Consider the following 17,862-nt stretch of genomic DNA (forward strand, 5'->3'; position numbering starts at 1 on the left):
AACGCCACCACAAACCACCCATGTGTCTTCCACAAAGAAGAAGAGGAGTAAGCACATCTAACATCTGCATGCCTAATGGCGCATGGCATGCTTTGTTCAAAATCTGTCTATTGTGTTGGTCAGTGTTAAAGAGGAAAATCACAGGGATTGGTGTTCAAGTCCATGAGACCAAAACTTAGATTTAATACCTAAACTAATTGTAGCTTCAGCCTTCCCTAGAAATGTATTCTTAATCAACCAGTTTGTAATTTTCCAGTCAGCACCAATGAGATAATTTGTCATATAAGCTGGCCCTCTCCACGGCCCCTTTCAGAAAAAGAAGAGATAATCTGCAGGATATAATCCTGGTCCGTCCCCCCCAAAAAGAAGAAGACTTGGCCCCAAATTACCCTTCTTTTTCTTTTGCTAATGACTTCCTTGCCCAACTCTCCTTTCTATAAAAGTCTTTCATTTCGTATCCTTCCCAGGTGACCTATTGTCCAGTAGGTAGGATGCTAACTGATTCATGAGTCCCCTAATAAGCCAATTAGAGCTTCAAGTTTACTTGGCTGAATTGCATTTTTTATTAAAACACAATTTTACTACAAATAGTAAACTACAAGTTCTGTAGGGTTTATGTATCAGGGGGATTATTTTTATCAACCCTCCAGCCCAATTCTCCACAGAATCATTTCAATTCTTATCTCACTGCTTACCCCAAATTAAATTCCAGATGGAGAAAGATTTCTGATATAAATCCATCTATAAAGGTTTGGGAGAAAACATGGTAAAATTATTCTTAATATCCAGAGTGAGATAGATCTTTCCAAAACCCAAACATTATGCTCAGATGTTATGATGAAAAAGGATCATTTTTACTATATTAAAATTTTTGTATAGAAAAAAATAAAGTCAAAATGTAAATGAAAATTAGGGAAAATATCTGTACCACTGGCAACAGACAACAGACTAATTTCCATAATACATTAAAAGCTTTAAAAAGCTTAAAAAAAACAAACAAACACATTACAAAACAAAACAAACACCAGTGGAATGAACAGAGGACAGACAAGAAGCACACTAGAAAAGAAATATAAATGGCTTAACAAATATGAGAAGATGGTCAATGTCATAATTTAGAAACTATTTAAAATAAAAATGAAACACCACTATTCATCTGTTGGACAAAAATCTTTGCTAATGCACAATATTGTTGAGGGAAGAGGAAGGAGACACTTTAAAACATTGAGTAGATTACCTGGTACCTCTTCTTTGGAGGGCAATTAAACATGGTGACAGTAATAATAATAATAGCACTAACTTTGTTGACTTAAAGGAAAACACACAACAGGAGAGTTGTGAGCTTAAGTGTTATTCAGGTTCTTTCTGAAGACTATCAGTTCAGTTCAGTTGCTCAGTCGTGTCCAACTCTTTGCAACCCCACAAACTGCAGCACGCCAGGCTTTCCTGTCCATTGCCAACTCCTAGAGCTTACTCAAACTCATGGAGATAGCCACTCAGTAGCTCAGAGTAAACTGCTCCAAGTAGGAGAGGAGTAGGGGAGGAGAAATAGGAGAGGAGCCAGTAGATGTGTATGTTTTTGGCTAGAAAATACATGCAGTCATATTAAAATACAAGCATGCTGTGGTTGTTTAGTCACTAAGTTGTGCCTGACTCTTCTGTAGCCTGCCTTGGGATTTCCCCAGCAAGAATACTGGAGTGGGTTGCCATTGCATACATCTTGGTAAATGCTTACTGCTAATCACAAAGAACATATCTCAAGTGAATAATTAGTGCTTTTCTCTGTACCGGAAGATGCAAGAACCTGGGGTCATTGAAATCCTTCCTAAGATAGGCATCTTAACTCTCTAGGGCGTTTATCTAAAGCATAGAGTGCCCTATCCTGTTTTCCATCCTGAATTGCTCCCAGGGGCAGGTGAAATGTCCTGGGTGAATGCAGCGTGTTGTGACTCAACCCTAGCAGAACTGGGTGATGAGTGACACTTTTTTTTTTCCCCCACAGCTTACAGTCAGTTCAGTCGCTCAGTCGTGTCCGACTCTTTGAGACCCCATGAACCGCAGCATGCCAGGCCTCCCTGTCCATCACCAACTCCCGGAGTCCACCCAAACCCATGTCCATTGAGTCAGTGATGCCATCCAACCATCTCATCCTCTGTCATCCCCTTCTCCTCCTGCTGTCAATCTTTCCCAGCATCGGGGTCTTTTCAAATGAGTCCACAGCTTACACTTATTGAGAATTTGCTATAATGGATAGACTGTGGTCTGTGTGCTTAGATATTTTCATTCATATACTCCTCATACCAACCAAATGAAGTGGCTTCCATTGTTATCCCTCTGAGAACATTGAGGCAGTTAAAGACTGAGAAAACTTGAAAAACAACAGGTTCCTACTGTATAGCACAGGAAACTATATTCAATATCTTGTGACAAATCATAATGGAAAAGAATATGATAAAGAATATATATATGTGTAAATGAGTCACTTTGCTGTATAGAAGTTAGCACAACATTGTAAATTAACTATGCTTCAAAGATTTTTTTTTTAAAAAAAACAAAGAAGATAAATGAATCATATTGGAAGGGGAAAAAATATTAAGACATGTTCAAGATCACATGTCTAGTAAATGGAGAAGCTGTGTTCAAACTGAAAAAGTCTTAAAAATCCACTTTGTACAAAATTGCCAAGCTTGACAATGTCCATGAAAATTTAAAATGTTTAAACCTATTATTTATACCTATTTGTGAAAATTAGTAACACAGCACATAAAAGAATATAACTATCAAGGTAAAAGTGTATTTCTCTCCCACATAAATAAAGTCCAGTCCAAAACTGGTAGGACAGCTCAATTATATGAAGTGTTTAGGAATCTGTTTTTTTTTTTTTTTCTCAGCTCACCTCTCACCCCGCAGAGGGAGTGGCCCTAGAGCTCATAGTCCAAGGCAGGAGGTGAATTACAGGAAGGAATAAAAAATAAAGAACAAAGGCACCATCACTTCCTCTTACATTGCTTTGGCTGCAAGCGAGGCTGAGAAAGGTCTTAATTCTGAGCAGCCACAGGCACAGCTAGGTATCAGTAATAAGCCCAGAAGATTAGAGGACTGGATATCGAGGGGTCTCTTTCCTTCCTACTGATGCCACAATTCTAGTTCTAGAAAATGTCCAACAGATGAAAGGCATATTTGTTCAAAAACTTACTAGACTGATTATTCTCTACCTATCCTTCCAGATACATTTTTGACTCTGCTCTGCCTGCCTGTGTCACCCCCATGAATCAGCATCATTTGGGCTTCCTTGTCTACTAGATTCCACTTATATTCAGCAGGTACATCAGTAGGAAACCAGAAAGCAAAAGGAGAGCACAGTCAGGATATTTACTCTGATGGCTGCAGTTCTGGCAGTGGCTACACTTCTCAATCTATGGCCACAGCTCCACTTTGGTGGCCTCTCTTGTAGGGCTAAGGGCCCACTGGCTTCTACCAACACTGCTCCCTCCGCATATCCTTTCATGCCTAGGGGAGGTAAAGACTTCTCACTGTTGCCTGTTCCTGGCAACTTAACCATGTATTGTTTGGTCCATTAATTCTGCCAGCACCTGTGTCAACAGTCCCTCCATCAAATTCTTTTCAGGTAAGCTTTGGATGTACCATCTGCTTCCTCCTGGACCCTGATACAATATGTACAAGGATTTTCATTGCCACATTGCTTCAAATTGCAATAGACTAGAAACAAATTAAATATTCATCAATAGGAGTATGAGTAAACACATATAGTACAACCAGAGTAGAAATATTATATAGCAGTTTAAAAAATAATGTTTCATTGTATATACTGAAAATTCTAAGAGGGTCAATATCATGTTATATATTTTTATCACAAATAAAAAGTAGGTTTCCAGGAGCTAATATGGAGAGCTCTTGATGGTAAGATGCTACCAAGTACTTTTAAAATATAGATATAAATATATATTTAGGTAGACATGTGGATAATAGTGGTGACTTCTGGAGGGCTAGAGAGATTTACTAAATCTTTTTTTGATACTCTATGAATTTTTATCATGAATCTATTACCCTTAAAAGAAACTAGTTAGGGAAAAAATCATTGCTTTCTTTAGGGCACATATAGGGAAGTGTAGGACTAGGATGGTAATACTCCTTTGATATTCCATTATTTAACTAGAACTCCAACTTCCTCTCCTCTCCACTCTCTGTCCTCCCTTTTATCCCCTCTCCCCATATAGGGCCACACTGAGGACCTGTTGCAGAAACCAGTACTTGAGAAACCAAACACCACATTGGGAGAATTGGAGAACTCAGGTTTATTACGCTGAGCCCAGAGGAGTTAACACTCCAAGCTCTGAGCCCCGAACAGATATGTTACAGAGTTTTCATACACAGACAGGCATGATTAAGTGGGTTTGCAGGGGCTGGGCAATTGCAAAGAGCAGGACGAGGGTGAGTGAGATAAGCTCTAGTTCCTAGTATTGTGAGTCCCCACTTTCTGAGACCTACATGATCCAGACTTCGCAAGGAGCAAGCTGAGTTACAGAGGCAAAAGGAGCAGGAGGTTATGTAAAATTTTACCTTTTCCTCTTCAGACCCTCTTTCTAAGAAAAGGCAGCACCTCATCCTCTTAGGGCTAGAGATGTTCTTATGGTGACTCTCCCAGGTGGCCATTGCTCTGACCTCAGTCAAGATTTTCTGTGATCCAGAATCTCCTTACTTGCTTACTATTCTTTAACCTTTTGTTAGGTAGGTAGAATAGGGAAAAGGAGTCCAAAATGGTGGTGGCTAAAAGACAAAGGAAGGTCAAAGGGATGTCCAAGGACCAGAGTGAAAACTTCAGGCAGAACAAACAGCACTCCTGGCTAGGCCCAATTTGCATAGGGCAGGCCCAGGTGGAGGAAAAAACATGTAAAAGGAGGAGCCAAAGCGCTTTCTCTCGGACTCTCTCTCCCGTGTGCATGCGCGCGCTTTCTCTCTCTCTCTCTCTCTCTCTCTTTCTCCCTCCCCAAGCACTCCTCCACTCTCTTCTCTTCGAGTCTTGGATTCTCCTGCTATCTTATAAATAAAAATGGATCTGTAACACTGATTTGCCTAAGAGCTGTAGCACAGTTTGGCCAAGACCCAAGAACTGTGACACACCGAGGGCTTTAATGTCCGTCGCTCCAAATCTTTGTTGTGATGAGACAAAGAACCGAGGAACATACACTCGCGTGACACTTCCAAGGACTGGTCTGTTAAGAATTAAACTGCCTTTCAGGTTTCTGAAATAAAAAGAAATCTTATTCTAGATTTACAGCTCTTGGAATGTGGTGAATTCTGCTAGGATTGATCAAAAGGATCTTGAAAATCTGATTTCATTCAGGGCTGAATTCAAAAGCACTGGGGTTTTGGTGTGGCTTTTGTCTTTGGATCCCATTCCTTCCCTTATTTATTGACTTAGCATCAATATAACAAGCACCTGTGTTACCCAAAAAACTGGGTTTACCTCTTGGTGAGTGTCAAGACAAAAGACATAACCAAGCCAAAAATCAGGAAAAGGAAGGATTTATTACTTGAGCAAGTAAGGAGGACACCAGAGAGCTTTCACAAAGCAATGTCTATATGAATAGCAAAATTGGGGAAAGTTACAAGGTCACATGCTTATTCATGAAGGGGGTTAGAGCAGTGTATGCATATTCATGAAGGGACTTGAGCAGAGGAAAATTCTGCATAGAGTTGGGGCAAAGGTCAACAGAGTCCAAGCTTTTGATGACTGAAGCCATGAGGGTCAGAGAAGGTCAACATCATCATCCCTTAGGTTCCAGTTGATCTGGAAGTTGACCTTTCAAGGGGGATTTAAATTCTGCAAAACAGCTCAAGAAAGTGCTTCAGGCTAATATTTACCATTGAAATAGAACTAGGAGTCTTTACAACTGATTTGTTATCTTTGCTATTGTTCCTTCTTTTGCCTGATAACAGTGGTTTGTTCTTTTATTCCTTTAAGATCATTATTTCTGGGACCTTTCAAAGGGTAAGCATTGTAGCCAAGCTTAGATCACAAAATGGTATAGACCAAAATGGCTTCTCTAATGTCAAAAAGCTATATCTGGTTCTTTTCCTTCAGGTCCTTCAGGGACCTTCCTACCCTATCTGCTTATACCTTCTCTGTTCCAAAACTCTAGGAAGTGTCATCAGTTAAGAAAATGAATGAATCCTGTCCTAGAGAGATTAAGTCTTATGGAGGGGACAAAAGTGTAAGAGGTGCCAAGAGAAGTGAAAATAGAGATGAGAACCAGGGCTCAGAGACAGTGGCTGATTGTAATCAGAGACCAGGATGGGTGACTAGAAGGACTTCCTAAGAGTGTGAGATGGTGTGATGGAGTGGTGGTAACAAAAGATGTAAAGGGTGCCCTGGGAGGACAGGTGAAAGGGAAGAGTAATTAAAACAGCAGAAGCAATGCAACTTCAAGCAAGACACTTAACTGTAACTTAAAACTGTTGATGAAAGATTAAAACAGGAAGTCAATATGTTGAAAGTCATTAAGAGTCATCCTTATCCTACAGAGAATCAAAAGGGAAAGATGGAAGAATAAGTTAAGAGCACCTATCACAGTCATGATTTAGGAAAGAAAAAAAAGAATAGTTAAATATTTGGCTGCTGTTTTAGACTGCTTTAAAATGCATTCATATTAAGATATTGCTTTAATGTTCTTGTATCTGTGGCAGAGGAAAGACATCTAGGCATGAAATAATAAGGCATATTAAAAAACTGCTGATTGTGGATAGCGCTAAACCCTAGAGGCATGGATAAATGGCCAGGGAATGATGAGGAAGCAGTCACTGAATTGGGGTTGTTGTTCAGTTGCTCAGTCATGTCTGACTCTTTGTGACCCCCGTGGATGGCAGCACACCAGGTTTCAATGTCCTTCGCTATCTCTCAGAGTTTGCTCAAACTCATGTCCACTGAGTCAGGGATGCCATCCAACCATCTCATCCTCTGTTGCCCCTTCTCCTCCTGCCCTCAATCTTTCCCAATATCATGGTCTTTTCCAATGAGTCAGCTCTTCCCATCAGGTGGCCAAAGTATTGGAGCTTCAGCTTCAGCATCAGTCCTTCCAATGAATCAGATCAGATCAGATCAGATCAGTCACTCAGTCGTGTCCGACTCTTTGCGACCCCATGAATTGCAGCACACCAGGCCTCCCTGTCCATCACCAACTCCCAGAGTTCACTCAGACTCACGTCCATCGAGTCAGTGATGCCATCCAGCCATCTCATCCTCTGGCGTCCCCTTCTCCTCCTGCCCCCAATCCCTCCCAGCATCAGAGTCTTTTCCAATGAGTCAACTCTTCGCATGAGGTGGCCAAAGTACTGGAGTTTCAGCTTTAGCATCATTCCTTCCAAAGAAATCCCAGGGCTGATCTCCTTCAGAATGGACTGGTTGGATCTCCTTGCAGTCCAAGGGACTCTCAAGAGTCTTCTCCACCACCACAGTTCAAAAGCATCAATTCTTCGGCGCTCAGCCTTCTTCACAGTCCAACTCTCACATCCATACATGACCCCAGGAAAAACCATAGCCTTGACTAGACAGACCTTTGTTGGCAAAGTAATGTCTCTGCTTTTGAATATGCTATCTAGGTTGGTCATAACTTTCCTTCCAAGGAGTAAGCATCTTTTAATTTCATGGCTGCAGTCACCATCTTCCAGGGTTAATTTCCTTTAGGATTGACTGGTTTGATCTCCTTACTGTCCAAGTGACTCTCAAGAGACTTCTCCAGCACCACAGTTCAAAGTCATTAATTTTTCAGTGCTCAGCTTTCTTTACAGTCCAATTCACATCTGTACAGGACTACTGGAAAAACCACAGCTTTGACTATACAGACCTTTATCAGCAAGGTGATGTCTCTGCTTTTTAATATGCTACCTAGGTTTGTCATTGCTTTTCTTCCAAGGATAAAGCATCTTTTAATTTCATGGCTGCAGTCACCATCTGCAGTGATTTTGGAGTTCAAGACAATAAAGTCAATCACTGTATCCATTGTTTTCCCATCTATTTGCATTGAAGTGATGGGACCAGGTGCCATGATCTTAGTTTTTAGAATGGTGAGTTTTAAGCCAGCTTTTTTACTCTCCTCTTTTACCTTCATCAAGGGGCTCTTTAGTTCCTCTTCGCTTTCTGCCATTAGGGTGTTGTTATCTGCATATCTGATGTTATTGATATTTCTCCCAGCAATCTTGATTCCAGCCCGAGCTTCATCCAGCTTGGCGTTTCACATGATGTACTCTGTATATAGGGCTTTCCAGGTGGCGCTAGTGGTAAAGAACTTGTGTGCCAATGCAGGAGACATAAGAGATGTGGTTTCAGTCCCTAGGTAGAGAAGATCTCCTGGAAGAGGGGATAGCAACCCACTCCAGTATTCTTGCCTGGAGAATCCCCATGGACCGAGGAGCCTGGCAGACTACAGTCCATAAGAGTTACAAAGAGTTGGAAGTAGGACACAACTAAAGCGACTGAGCATGCATGCACTCCGCATATAAGTTAAATAAGCAGGGTGGGGGCACCATATTAAGGAGAGTTCCACCTCACTTCTACCCCCGGGCTTCTAGATGTCTTCATGGTAATGTCATCTCTCAGAAATATCTGACTCACCTAAAGGGGTATCAGCAGAGTTTAATTTAAAATGTGCATGAATGCAATTTGAAAAAGAGTAGTGGGAAGGGCCTGTGTGGGAAAGGCTTTTCATATCATGCTAGAAGAGTGGGGAACCAGGGATTGGTCAGACAATGATGCAATCAATTATGTATGTTAGAAGGATCAATCTAGGGGAAGTATGGAAGTGGGGTCAACAGTGATACTGTTGTACTGGTACTGAGCACAGTTGGAGAAGGGAGAGGAACGCTTCTCTAGCACCCAAGGAATGCTGATGCAGTAGAATCAACAGAAGTTAGTTACTAGCTAAATGATAGGGGTGAGGGAATGGGAAGGATTGAAGAAATCTCCTAGTTTTCTAGTGCCTGAACAAGGAGAGGTGTCATATGCCATGATAAACAACAAAGGAGGAGGAAATCTGGGGGAAATATGTTGAGTTTGAGGTAATTTGTGGGACAGTCACATAACAATGTCTAGGACACAGTCAAGAATGAGAAAAACTTAATTTCAAGCTTTTACTCATATCCTCTTTGTCTACTCAGTCTTTCTTGTCACTGCTCCCTAATCCTTGACCCTGCTGTCTCCTTCCCACCCCAGTTTGCTTAGTTAACACTTACTCACTCTTTAAGGATTAGCTCAAGCAACACCCCATCCAAAAACTCCCTTGTGACACATCACCTCCTCACAAAAGTGGTTTTCCCCTCATGCTTTTCAAATGATCAATTATTGTTTATTTTCTTTCTTTTCTTTTTCTCTCCTTTTTGGCAACACCACATGGCATATGTGATCTTAGCTCCCTGACCAGGGATTGAACCTATAGTGCAAGTGTAGAGTCTTAATCACTGGATTGCCAGGGAAGTCCCTATGCTTGTTTTTATCATTACACCGAAATGTACACTGAATTGTAATTCATTTACAGGTCTGTCTTCCTTGCACTGGAGAAGGCAATGGCACCCCACTCCAGTACTCTTGCCTGGAAAATCCCATGGACAGAGGAGCCTGGTAGGCTGCAGTCCATGGGGTCGCTAAGAGTCAGACACGACTGAGTGACTTCATTTTCACTTTTCATTTTCCTGCATTGGAGAAGGAAATGGCAACCCACTCCAGTGTTCTTGCCTGGAGAATCCCAGGGATGGGGGAGCCTGGTAGGCTGCCATCTGTGGGGTCGCACAGAGTCAGACATCACTGAAGTGACTTAGCAGCAGCAGCAGCTCCCTTACACATGATTTTAACCTCCTTGTTGGTAGGGTCTACATCTTCATCTCTAATATCTCCAATATATAGCACAGTGGAAGTATATTAATTATGATGGACTCTCAGTGGCTGTTGAATGAATGAATATCTTAAGTGGGAGAAGAAACATTTCTTTCTCATAGACTGGAGTAAAGAATGGAAGGTGTTGAAGGTTGTGGGTGTAGGGGGCTCAGTGAGAACTTGAAAGTGTCAACAATCTAAGTGCTATCCACAAAATAAGAGTCATTTCCCAAAAGAAAAGTGAGAAAGATACTTTGAGGAAAATGACAGAGATTTGGAGTAACTTTGGTAAGGAGTGGGAAAGGAAGGTGACCAGACTTATTTATTTAAGACGGTCAAGGAGCCTTAAGGGTCCAGTTGACCTTGGAACAATAAAGTGACAGTAGCAGTGACCTCAAAGACTATGTGATTCTCTCCAGCAGCTCAGTGGGTTGAGTGTGACAGGAGGAGACTGCGAGTGGAATTCATCCCAGATTCAAGTCCAGCAAGGCAGATTTGGCAGAGGACAAGAGAGGCTCTGATGCAAAGTGACACACCATGGGGTGTAGACTGAATAAGGAAGGGAAGTGGAGCTGTGAGGGACAGAGATTAAGAGAAACGAGAGTGAGGACCACAAGGCCCTCTCAGGCTGAAGAAGAGAAGTTGTGGGAAAGAACGTGAGACAGCTGGTCAGGGGTGGCTCTCCTGAGAATTTAGGATGTTAGGTTGGTGATTCCAGAGTTGAATGTCTGAATGGTGACAGAGCCCAGGGTGTGGCCACAGAAGTTAGCTGCTAAAGGGACCTTGTAAGTAAGGCTGTGCGAGTCACAGCCTTAGGGAATTAGGGAATTTTGAAGCTATGTTTTTGGACCAACTGTTCCAGAACTCTGAAACTGTCCATCCTAGAACTGGGTGAAAAAGAAGACTAAGAACAGGATTCTAGAAAGTTCAGTGAAAAATGGGTGGTACTCAGGGAATAAACAGATGGAATAAGAAGGAGTGAGGCAAGAAGTTCACGGGAGAGTAGAAAGGATTTCTGCAAGAGAGTTGAAAGGTAACAGCCAAGTGTGGTCATGGGGAGCCTGTAGAATCCTGACCAATCTCTCTCCTAACTCTGAAGGAGTTTTCTTCCTCCTGGAGCAAACTCTCCAACCTCGAGAGATTAGACAGCTTTTACTTTTGCACTTTGTTCTGGCATCTTGATTCTGCTTTCAGAGATAACTTTTCATTTGAGTTCCCAGTCTCATGCTCTTATTTTGCTTTTCTATGAGCATAACTCCATGTTCCTAGAATGTTATGATGCCTTTTCTCATCAAAACGAATGTCTTGTTTTTCATTCCTTACTGTGACTGATAGGATCAATTCTACTGCAACTACACTGACAGTTGATCAAGGACACACATGCTACTCTTTCCAGTAATATTTGCACCTTGGAAGATCCTCCCAGAAATATAAAAGCATAACCCAACCCATGCTACAAAGTCAGCAAAGAGGCAGCCTTCCTGATGTGCCTCAAAACGCAAAGCTCTACATATTCTAGAGCTTCTTCTTTTATGAGTTTAAATCCCACATGAATAGGTAGCCCAAAGGCAAAGCTGTAAATTATTTTAAGTTAGGGAGTGAAAGAAAGATAAACTGCCAGAAAGACATTTTAAGTTGATGGGAAGAAGGGGTTGAATTATAATGTCCTAAACCCACAGTCATTTATTCAGGAATCATATGTTCCTAGGATTTCAGGGTAAACAACATGTGCTTTAATAGAAGAAAAGCTCCAACCTCACTTTCCTCTTCATGTTCTGTCTGTATCTGGTCATGTGAATGCTGCTGGCCACTTACTAAAACAACCCCATCTATAACAGATGGAAATTGAGTGCCCGTAAAATACAGTAGTGGGCATGTGTGGACCAAGGATATAAAGTATAAAATATGGTCCCTGCTTTAAAAAACGTGAAAGTTGAGGGAAGCCTAAAACAAATACACATAGATAATTAGCAATAAAAGTCAGAACCTGTGTTAAAGTAATTCCTGTCAGCATCAAGGATTAAACACTGTACTGTTTTAGAATTGTTAATATGGCCAATGTGTTAGGAAGTTCCCTCGAGTGTTGGAATGTTGTAGAAGGTTGGCCTTTCCTGAGCACAGACATGTCCTGAACTTGTGCATTGTGGCATCAACCAGTCAGATCAGCAGGCTCACCTCCTGCTCCTTGAGAGATGTACTGGCACGTCTGGCTGTCTATACACCTCTTGGCCTGACAAAGTAGGTCATGCCAGGGTTTCTGGCTCAGAGACAGTGAGTGACATGGGAACAAGCTGTAACTGAAAGAGACCATGATAATTATCTTTTGTAGAGACTTTTCAGAGTAGAAAGACTAAAAGAAGATTCTATCATCATACTTTCTATCTTTAACTCATTCTCCACTTCGTTATACAGCCTATATGCTAATAAGATACACAAATTTAATACATTTCTACTACCATGACATAGAGTGTTGTAAGAAATTATGTACATTGTGTAGTACATGTTCATTTACAAAATTCTTCCACACCTATGAAGTCATTTGATCCTCAAAGCAAACTCCATGGAAATGAACATTATTGACCCAATTTACATAGGTTTCATTTCAAGTTCACACCATCACTAAAGTTGAGTCAGCAGTTATCTTATTCATCCTCAGGAGGAGTTACCCTCTTGTACAGCAGCTGAGCCTGGTTCCAAATATCACCTTCTTTCTATCTCTAGACCCTCCCTCTCTTACCTATTGACTCTTTTCTGCTAATTTCCCTATGGAATTCAATTTCCCTATGAATTCCCTATGGAATTCAATTCAATAGGCAATTTATGAATGCCAACTATGAGCCAAATATAATACTGGGAATTCAGATTACTGAGCTGACACCCTCAAGGAGAAGCCAAACTAACTAGGGAGACAGAGAAACAAATGAGTATAACATGGCAGCTATCACAATAGATGCATAGGTACCACAATAGCTCCAAGAAGGGAGTCATTAATTAACTCTGCCAAGTAGGCTTAAATAAGTGGCAGTTGAGCTACAAGTTGAAAAATGAATAAACAGGGTAAAGAGGACATTCCAGGACATTCCATTCCAGATGGAACAGTCTGTGAAATGATAAAGGGATAGGAAACTGCAAGAGGTTCAATTGAACTCACCTCTTATTCATATCAACACCCAATGTGACTGGAGAAAAACACACAATGGTTACCTCAGTCCCGTTGACCACAGATAAGGTCACAGGGCTACTCAATTATACCTCTAGATGACTACTTCCCAACTCTTTTCTCTGCAGACCTCCAACTATTCTCTCTCATCTTATACCTCTGCTTATTATTGCACTGGGAAAATGGAACCAGTGAATAAAGAACTTGCAAAATCACCCGCTACCACATCTACCATCTCACTTCTTCCCATGTTCTTGGATGACCTGTCATCCCTCTCTGAGTCAGTTCTTCTCTGGATACTTAACTTGAGGCAATTCTGCCTTCTCAAGGACACTGCTGCCAGCAATTCTCCCCCACTCTCCCACATCATCACTGCCATCAGCAGAATGGACAATACAAAATGGCTGTTATTTCTCCAACTTTAGAAAGAAAAAAAGCCCTCTCTTGACCCCACTTCCTTCCTTCCCGACCACTGCCTATTTCTCCTTCATTTTGCAACAAAACTCCTTGAAAGAACAGCCTTATCCACTTGTCTCTAGTCCTTCTCCTCCAGCTCTCTGTTTGACCCACTCCAATTAGGCTTCTCCCCAGTGCTGCTGAAACTGTCCTTCCCCTGTGCCAATGATCTCCACTTTGCAAATTCCAAAAGATCATTTCTTTGGCCTTGCATCCTACTTGACCTGCCATCAGAACTTGACCCATTTGATCCCTATCTCCTTGAAACACATTCTTCACTTGGTTTCCAGGGCTTGACAACCCCCTGAGATCACCCCTCCGCCTTCAGTGGCCACACCCTCCTGTTTCCTTTGCTGGTTTCTCCACATCTTCCAGAACTGTAAGAGCTAGAGCCCCCAGGGCTCAGTCCTTGTAATTTTCCTCCCCATGTACTCTTACTTGCTAGGTGATCTCATCCAATGTCATAGCTTTATTTTTTCTCAAAGCTTTAAATACCAAGTAAACCACCCACAAGTTCCACCTGAACCTTTCCTCTAACTCCAGATACCTATATCCCACTGCTTACTCAAAACATAGCTTAGATCTCTGATGGACATCTCAAAATCAGCATGCTAAAAAAACAACTCCTGCTATTTCCTCTAAAACTTACTTTTCCCATGATCTCTAATGCAAATTGAAACTATCTCCATCTTGTGGCTCAGGCCAAAAACCTTGGTAACACTCTTGGTTCCTATTTTTTTCCCTTATACCCTGCATTCAATCCACCAGCAGATCCTATTATCTCCACTTTAAAATATATACAGAATCATAACCCTTCTCAAGATCTCTACCACTTTCATTCTGATCTAAGCTCTAGTCATTTTTGCATTATGGAAATAACTTCCTTATTTATTTCTTGCTTATCCTCTGCCTCCCACCCTATTCAACTCTCCAGAGAGTAGTCAGGGTGATTCTTTTAAAATGTAAAATAGAACAGGCCCCTCAACCAGCTTTCTGTCTCATCTAGAATAAAAGCCCGTCCTTTCAATGACCTGAGCCTCTCACATCATCTGCTTCCTCCATCCACTCCTCTCAACTGCCCAATGCCCCCTCAACTAAATAAATGAATAAGTAGGGAATTGACTGGTGGTCCAGTGATTAAGACCTGCTGTTTTCACTTCCAGGTCCCAGGTTTGATCCCTCGTCTGGGAATTAAGATGCTGAAAGTTGCTTGGCATGACCAAAAAATAAATGGATGGGCTTCCGTGGTGGCTCAGCTGGTTAAGAATCCACCTGTAATGCAGGAACCCTGATTCAATTCATGGGTGGAAGACCCCCTGGAGAAGGAATAGTCTACTCACTCCAGTATTCTTGTGCTTCCCTGGTAGCTCAGATGGTAAAGAATCTGCCTGCAATATGGGAGACCTGGGTTTGATCCCTAGGTTGGGAAGATTCCCCTGGAGGAAGGCATGGAAATCTACTCCAGTATTCTTGCCTGGAGAATCCCCATGCACAGAGGAGCCTGGTGGGCTACAATCCATGGGGTCAAAAAGAGTCAGACACGACTGAGCAACTAAGCACAGCACAAATGAATGAGCAAAGAAATGAATGATTGGATGTTAAGGGAGAGGAAACTGGTTTGACTCACTGGAGAGTGAGTCAGGTGATCAATGACCTTTTTAAACAAGCCAAAGAGTTCAGACTTTATTTGAATATAATGAGTAATCATCAAAGTTGAAGAACTTTAGTATGATAACTATCACCCATAAATTCTTTATTTTAGGATCCAGTCCACATATCACCTTTTATACAAATCCTGACTACTTCTCTACTAACCTCACATTTGCACCCGGAAAACCAGCCTCAGCAAACTCCTTGCTCCTCCTATAATATGTCACATTTTCAAAGTTCCGTGCCTTCACCTTCTCTGTTCCTTCTGTCAGGAATGCCTTTCCTTCCTTTGTCTGAAACAGGTCTACTCATCCTGGACTCTGCTCAGTGCCATCATCCTTATGAAGTACTCCCTGACCACCTCAAGAGTGATATGGTTTCTTCTTTGGGCTTCCAGAGTATATTTTACCCATCTCCATTATAGATTTTATCACCTTGTATAATCATTTACATATTGATAAGTCCCTGGAGGACAGGGTCCATGCTCAGTTTTGTGTTTTTTTTTTTTTTTTAATTTTGGCTACACTGGGTCTTCACTGCTGTGCACAGGTTCTTTATTGTGGAGTATGGACTTTTTCTAGTTGTGGCACATGGGCCTAGTTGCCCCGAGACACGCATGATCTTAGTTCCCTGATCAGGGATTGAACCCACATCCCCTGCATTGGAGATGGATTCTTAACCACTGGACCACCAAGGCAGTCCCCACCATGATCAGTTCTTGGTGGGACTCCTGTACTTTGCACACACAATGTCTTTAAGCGTGCTCAATGCATGTTTGTCAAATGAAAAGGAGCCAGCAAAATGGAATGAAAATTAGTAGAGGAAACATATAAGAGAAACCAGGGCAGTGAGATGTCTTCAAAACCAAAGGAATGATTTTTAAGAAGTAAGGAGTGGTCAGTAGTTGAGAGATTTAAATAAGCTGACAGATGTCTTTGTATTTAAGAAGTAGGAGAGATTTGGAGATATAACAGTCAAGGTTCAGTAGCATAGAGCAGAAATTATCTTATGTTTAAGCAGTTGTTTAATAGGAGGAACATAAGAGGGGCTGGATAAGTTGGGTTTAGACTCTAGGACAACACAGCAGAGCTGTTGTTCTGCCAGATGATTCCAACCCCTCCCATGATGGTAAAGCTGAAAACAAGAGGGCCATCAGCAGAACTGTTGGCTCCAAAGCCACTGCACCTGCTAGCTCTGCACCAGTCAAAACAGATGGCCTACACCCTGCCTCTGGATTCCAATGACTGCCCCTAAATCCCTGCTAATATGGCCACAGGGAAACACATCTCTGTGACCACACATTTCTACTCCTGTAAAATAATCTATCACAAACTCTGTTATCCCAATCCAGGTCCAAAGTCTAGGCAGGGTTCTTTCCCTGAGTCTCACCAGGCAGAAGTCAGGGTGTCAGCAGGCTGGGTCCTTATCTGGAGGCTCAGAGGAAGGAGTGATCTCCTTCTGAGCTCATTGGGTTTGGTAGAATTTAGTTCCTTACAGTTGTAAGACTGAGGTCTTTGTTTTCTGATTATTGGTCAGCATCAGGAAATACCCACTTTTATTCCACTTCGACTCCTAGAGGCTATTCACAGCTACTTTCTGGGCTTTCTTACAGGCCCTCTCACAACATCATAGCCGGCAGCAAGATCCTTCAGATGGAGCTTCAGGCAGATTTAATTCTGTCTGACTTAGGAAAAAATTAAGAATCTGGGCTTTTTAAACACCGATCATATTGCAGTCTTCCTCATTCAGGTACAGCAGATGTGAACACGGCAGAGAAAGAGGGGTACTGTGTGATCTAGGAAGTGAAGCTTTAGAGCTACCTTGTAGTGATTGTTACAAAACCTAAAATTTTCTTAAAGACTAGAAAACCTTGAAACCAGTGAAATTGTGATGACTTGAGGATCTTTACCACTAGGATTGTTGAATATCTAGATATACATTCTATACAGAAGCAGTAAAATGCAATCATTCTCTTAATAAAGATTTAATAGAAAACAAACTATGGATACTAGGGGGTAAGGCAGAGGGAGGATAATTTGGAAGATTGGGATTGACATATATGCACTAACATTATAAAACATATGACTAGGTAATATCTCTTCTTTTCAATATTCTATCTAGGTTGGTCATAACTTTCCTTCCAAGGAGTAAGCGTCTTTTAATTTCATGGCTGCAATCACCAACTGCAGTGATTTTGGAGCCCCAAAAAACAAAGTCTGACACTGTTTCCCCATCTATTTCCCATGAAGTGATGGGACCAGATGTCATGATCTTCGTTTTCTGAATGTTGAACTTTAATCAACTTTTTCTCTCTCCTCCTGCACTTTCATCAAGAGTCTTTTTATTTCCTCTTCACTTTCTGCCAAAAGGGTGGTGTCATCTGCATATCTGAGGTTATTGATATTTCTCCTGGCAATCTTGATTCCAGCTTGTGCTTCTTACAGCCCAGCGTTTCTCATGATGTACTCTGCATAGAAGTTAAATATCAACTATACTCCAATAAATTTTTTAAAAACATATTTAATGAGGACCTTCTGTGGTGTTTATAGTTCTACTATAACTGCAGAAATGATCAAAACAGACCAAGTAGGAAGAGGTAGAGAATAACTAACCGGTAAACTAATAACTAATGAATGGCAAAGTAAAGGGTTTACTGGGAATCAGTATTTGAGACCTTCCATCTCAGCAGTGGCCACAGGACTGGAAAAGG

The 17,862-nt window shown here is 41.5% G+C and overlaps 1 long non-coding RNA gene across 2 annotated transcripts in view; it reads right to left on the reverse strand.

The window, feature by feature from the left end:
* Window positions 1–17,862, reverse strand: part of LOC104972036 (uncharacterized) — a 554,511-nt gene that overhangs the window by 286,133 nt on the left and 250,516 nt on the right. The window lies entirely within an intron of this gene.

Source organism: Bos taurus, chromosome 4, assembly GCF_002263795.3.
Source record: "Bos taurus isolate L1 Dominette 01449 registration number 42190680 breed Hereford chromosome 4, ARS-UCD2.0, whole genome shotgun sequence".
Lineage (NCBI taxonomy): Eukaryota > Metazoa > Chordata > Mammalia > Artiodactyla > Bovidae > Bos > Bos taurus.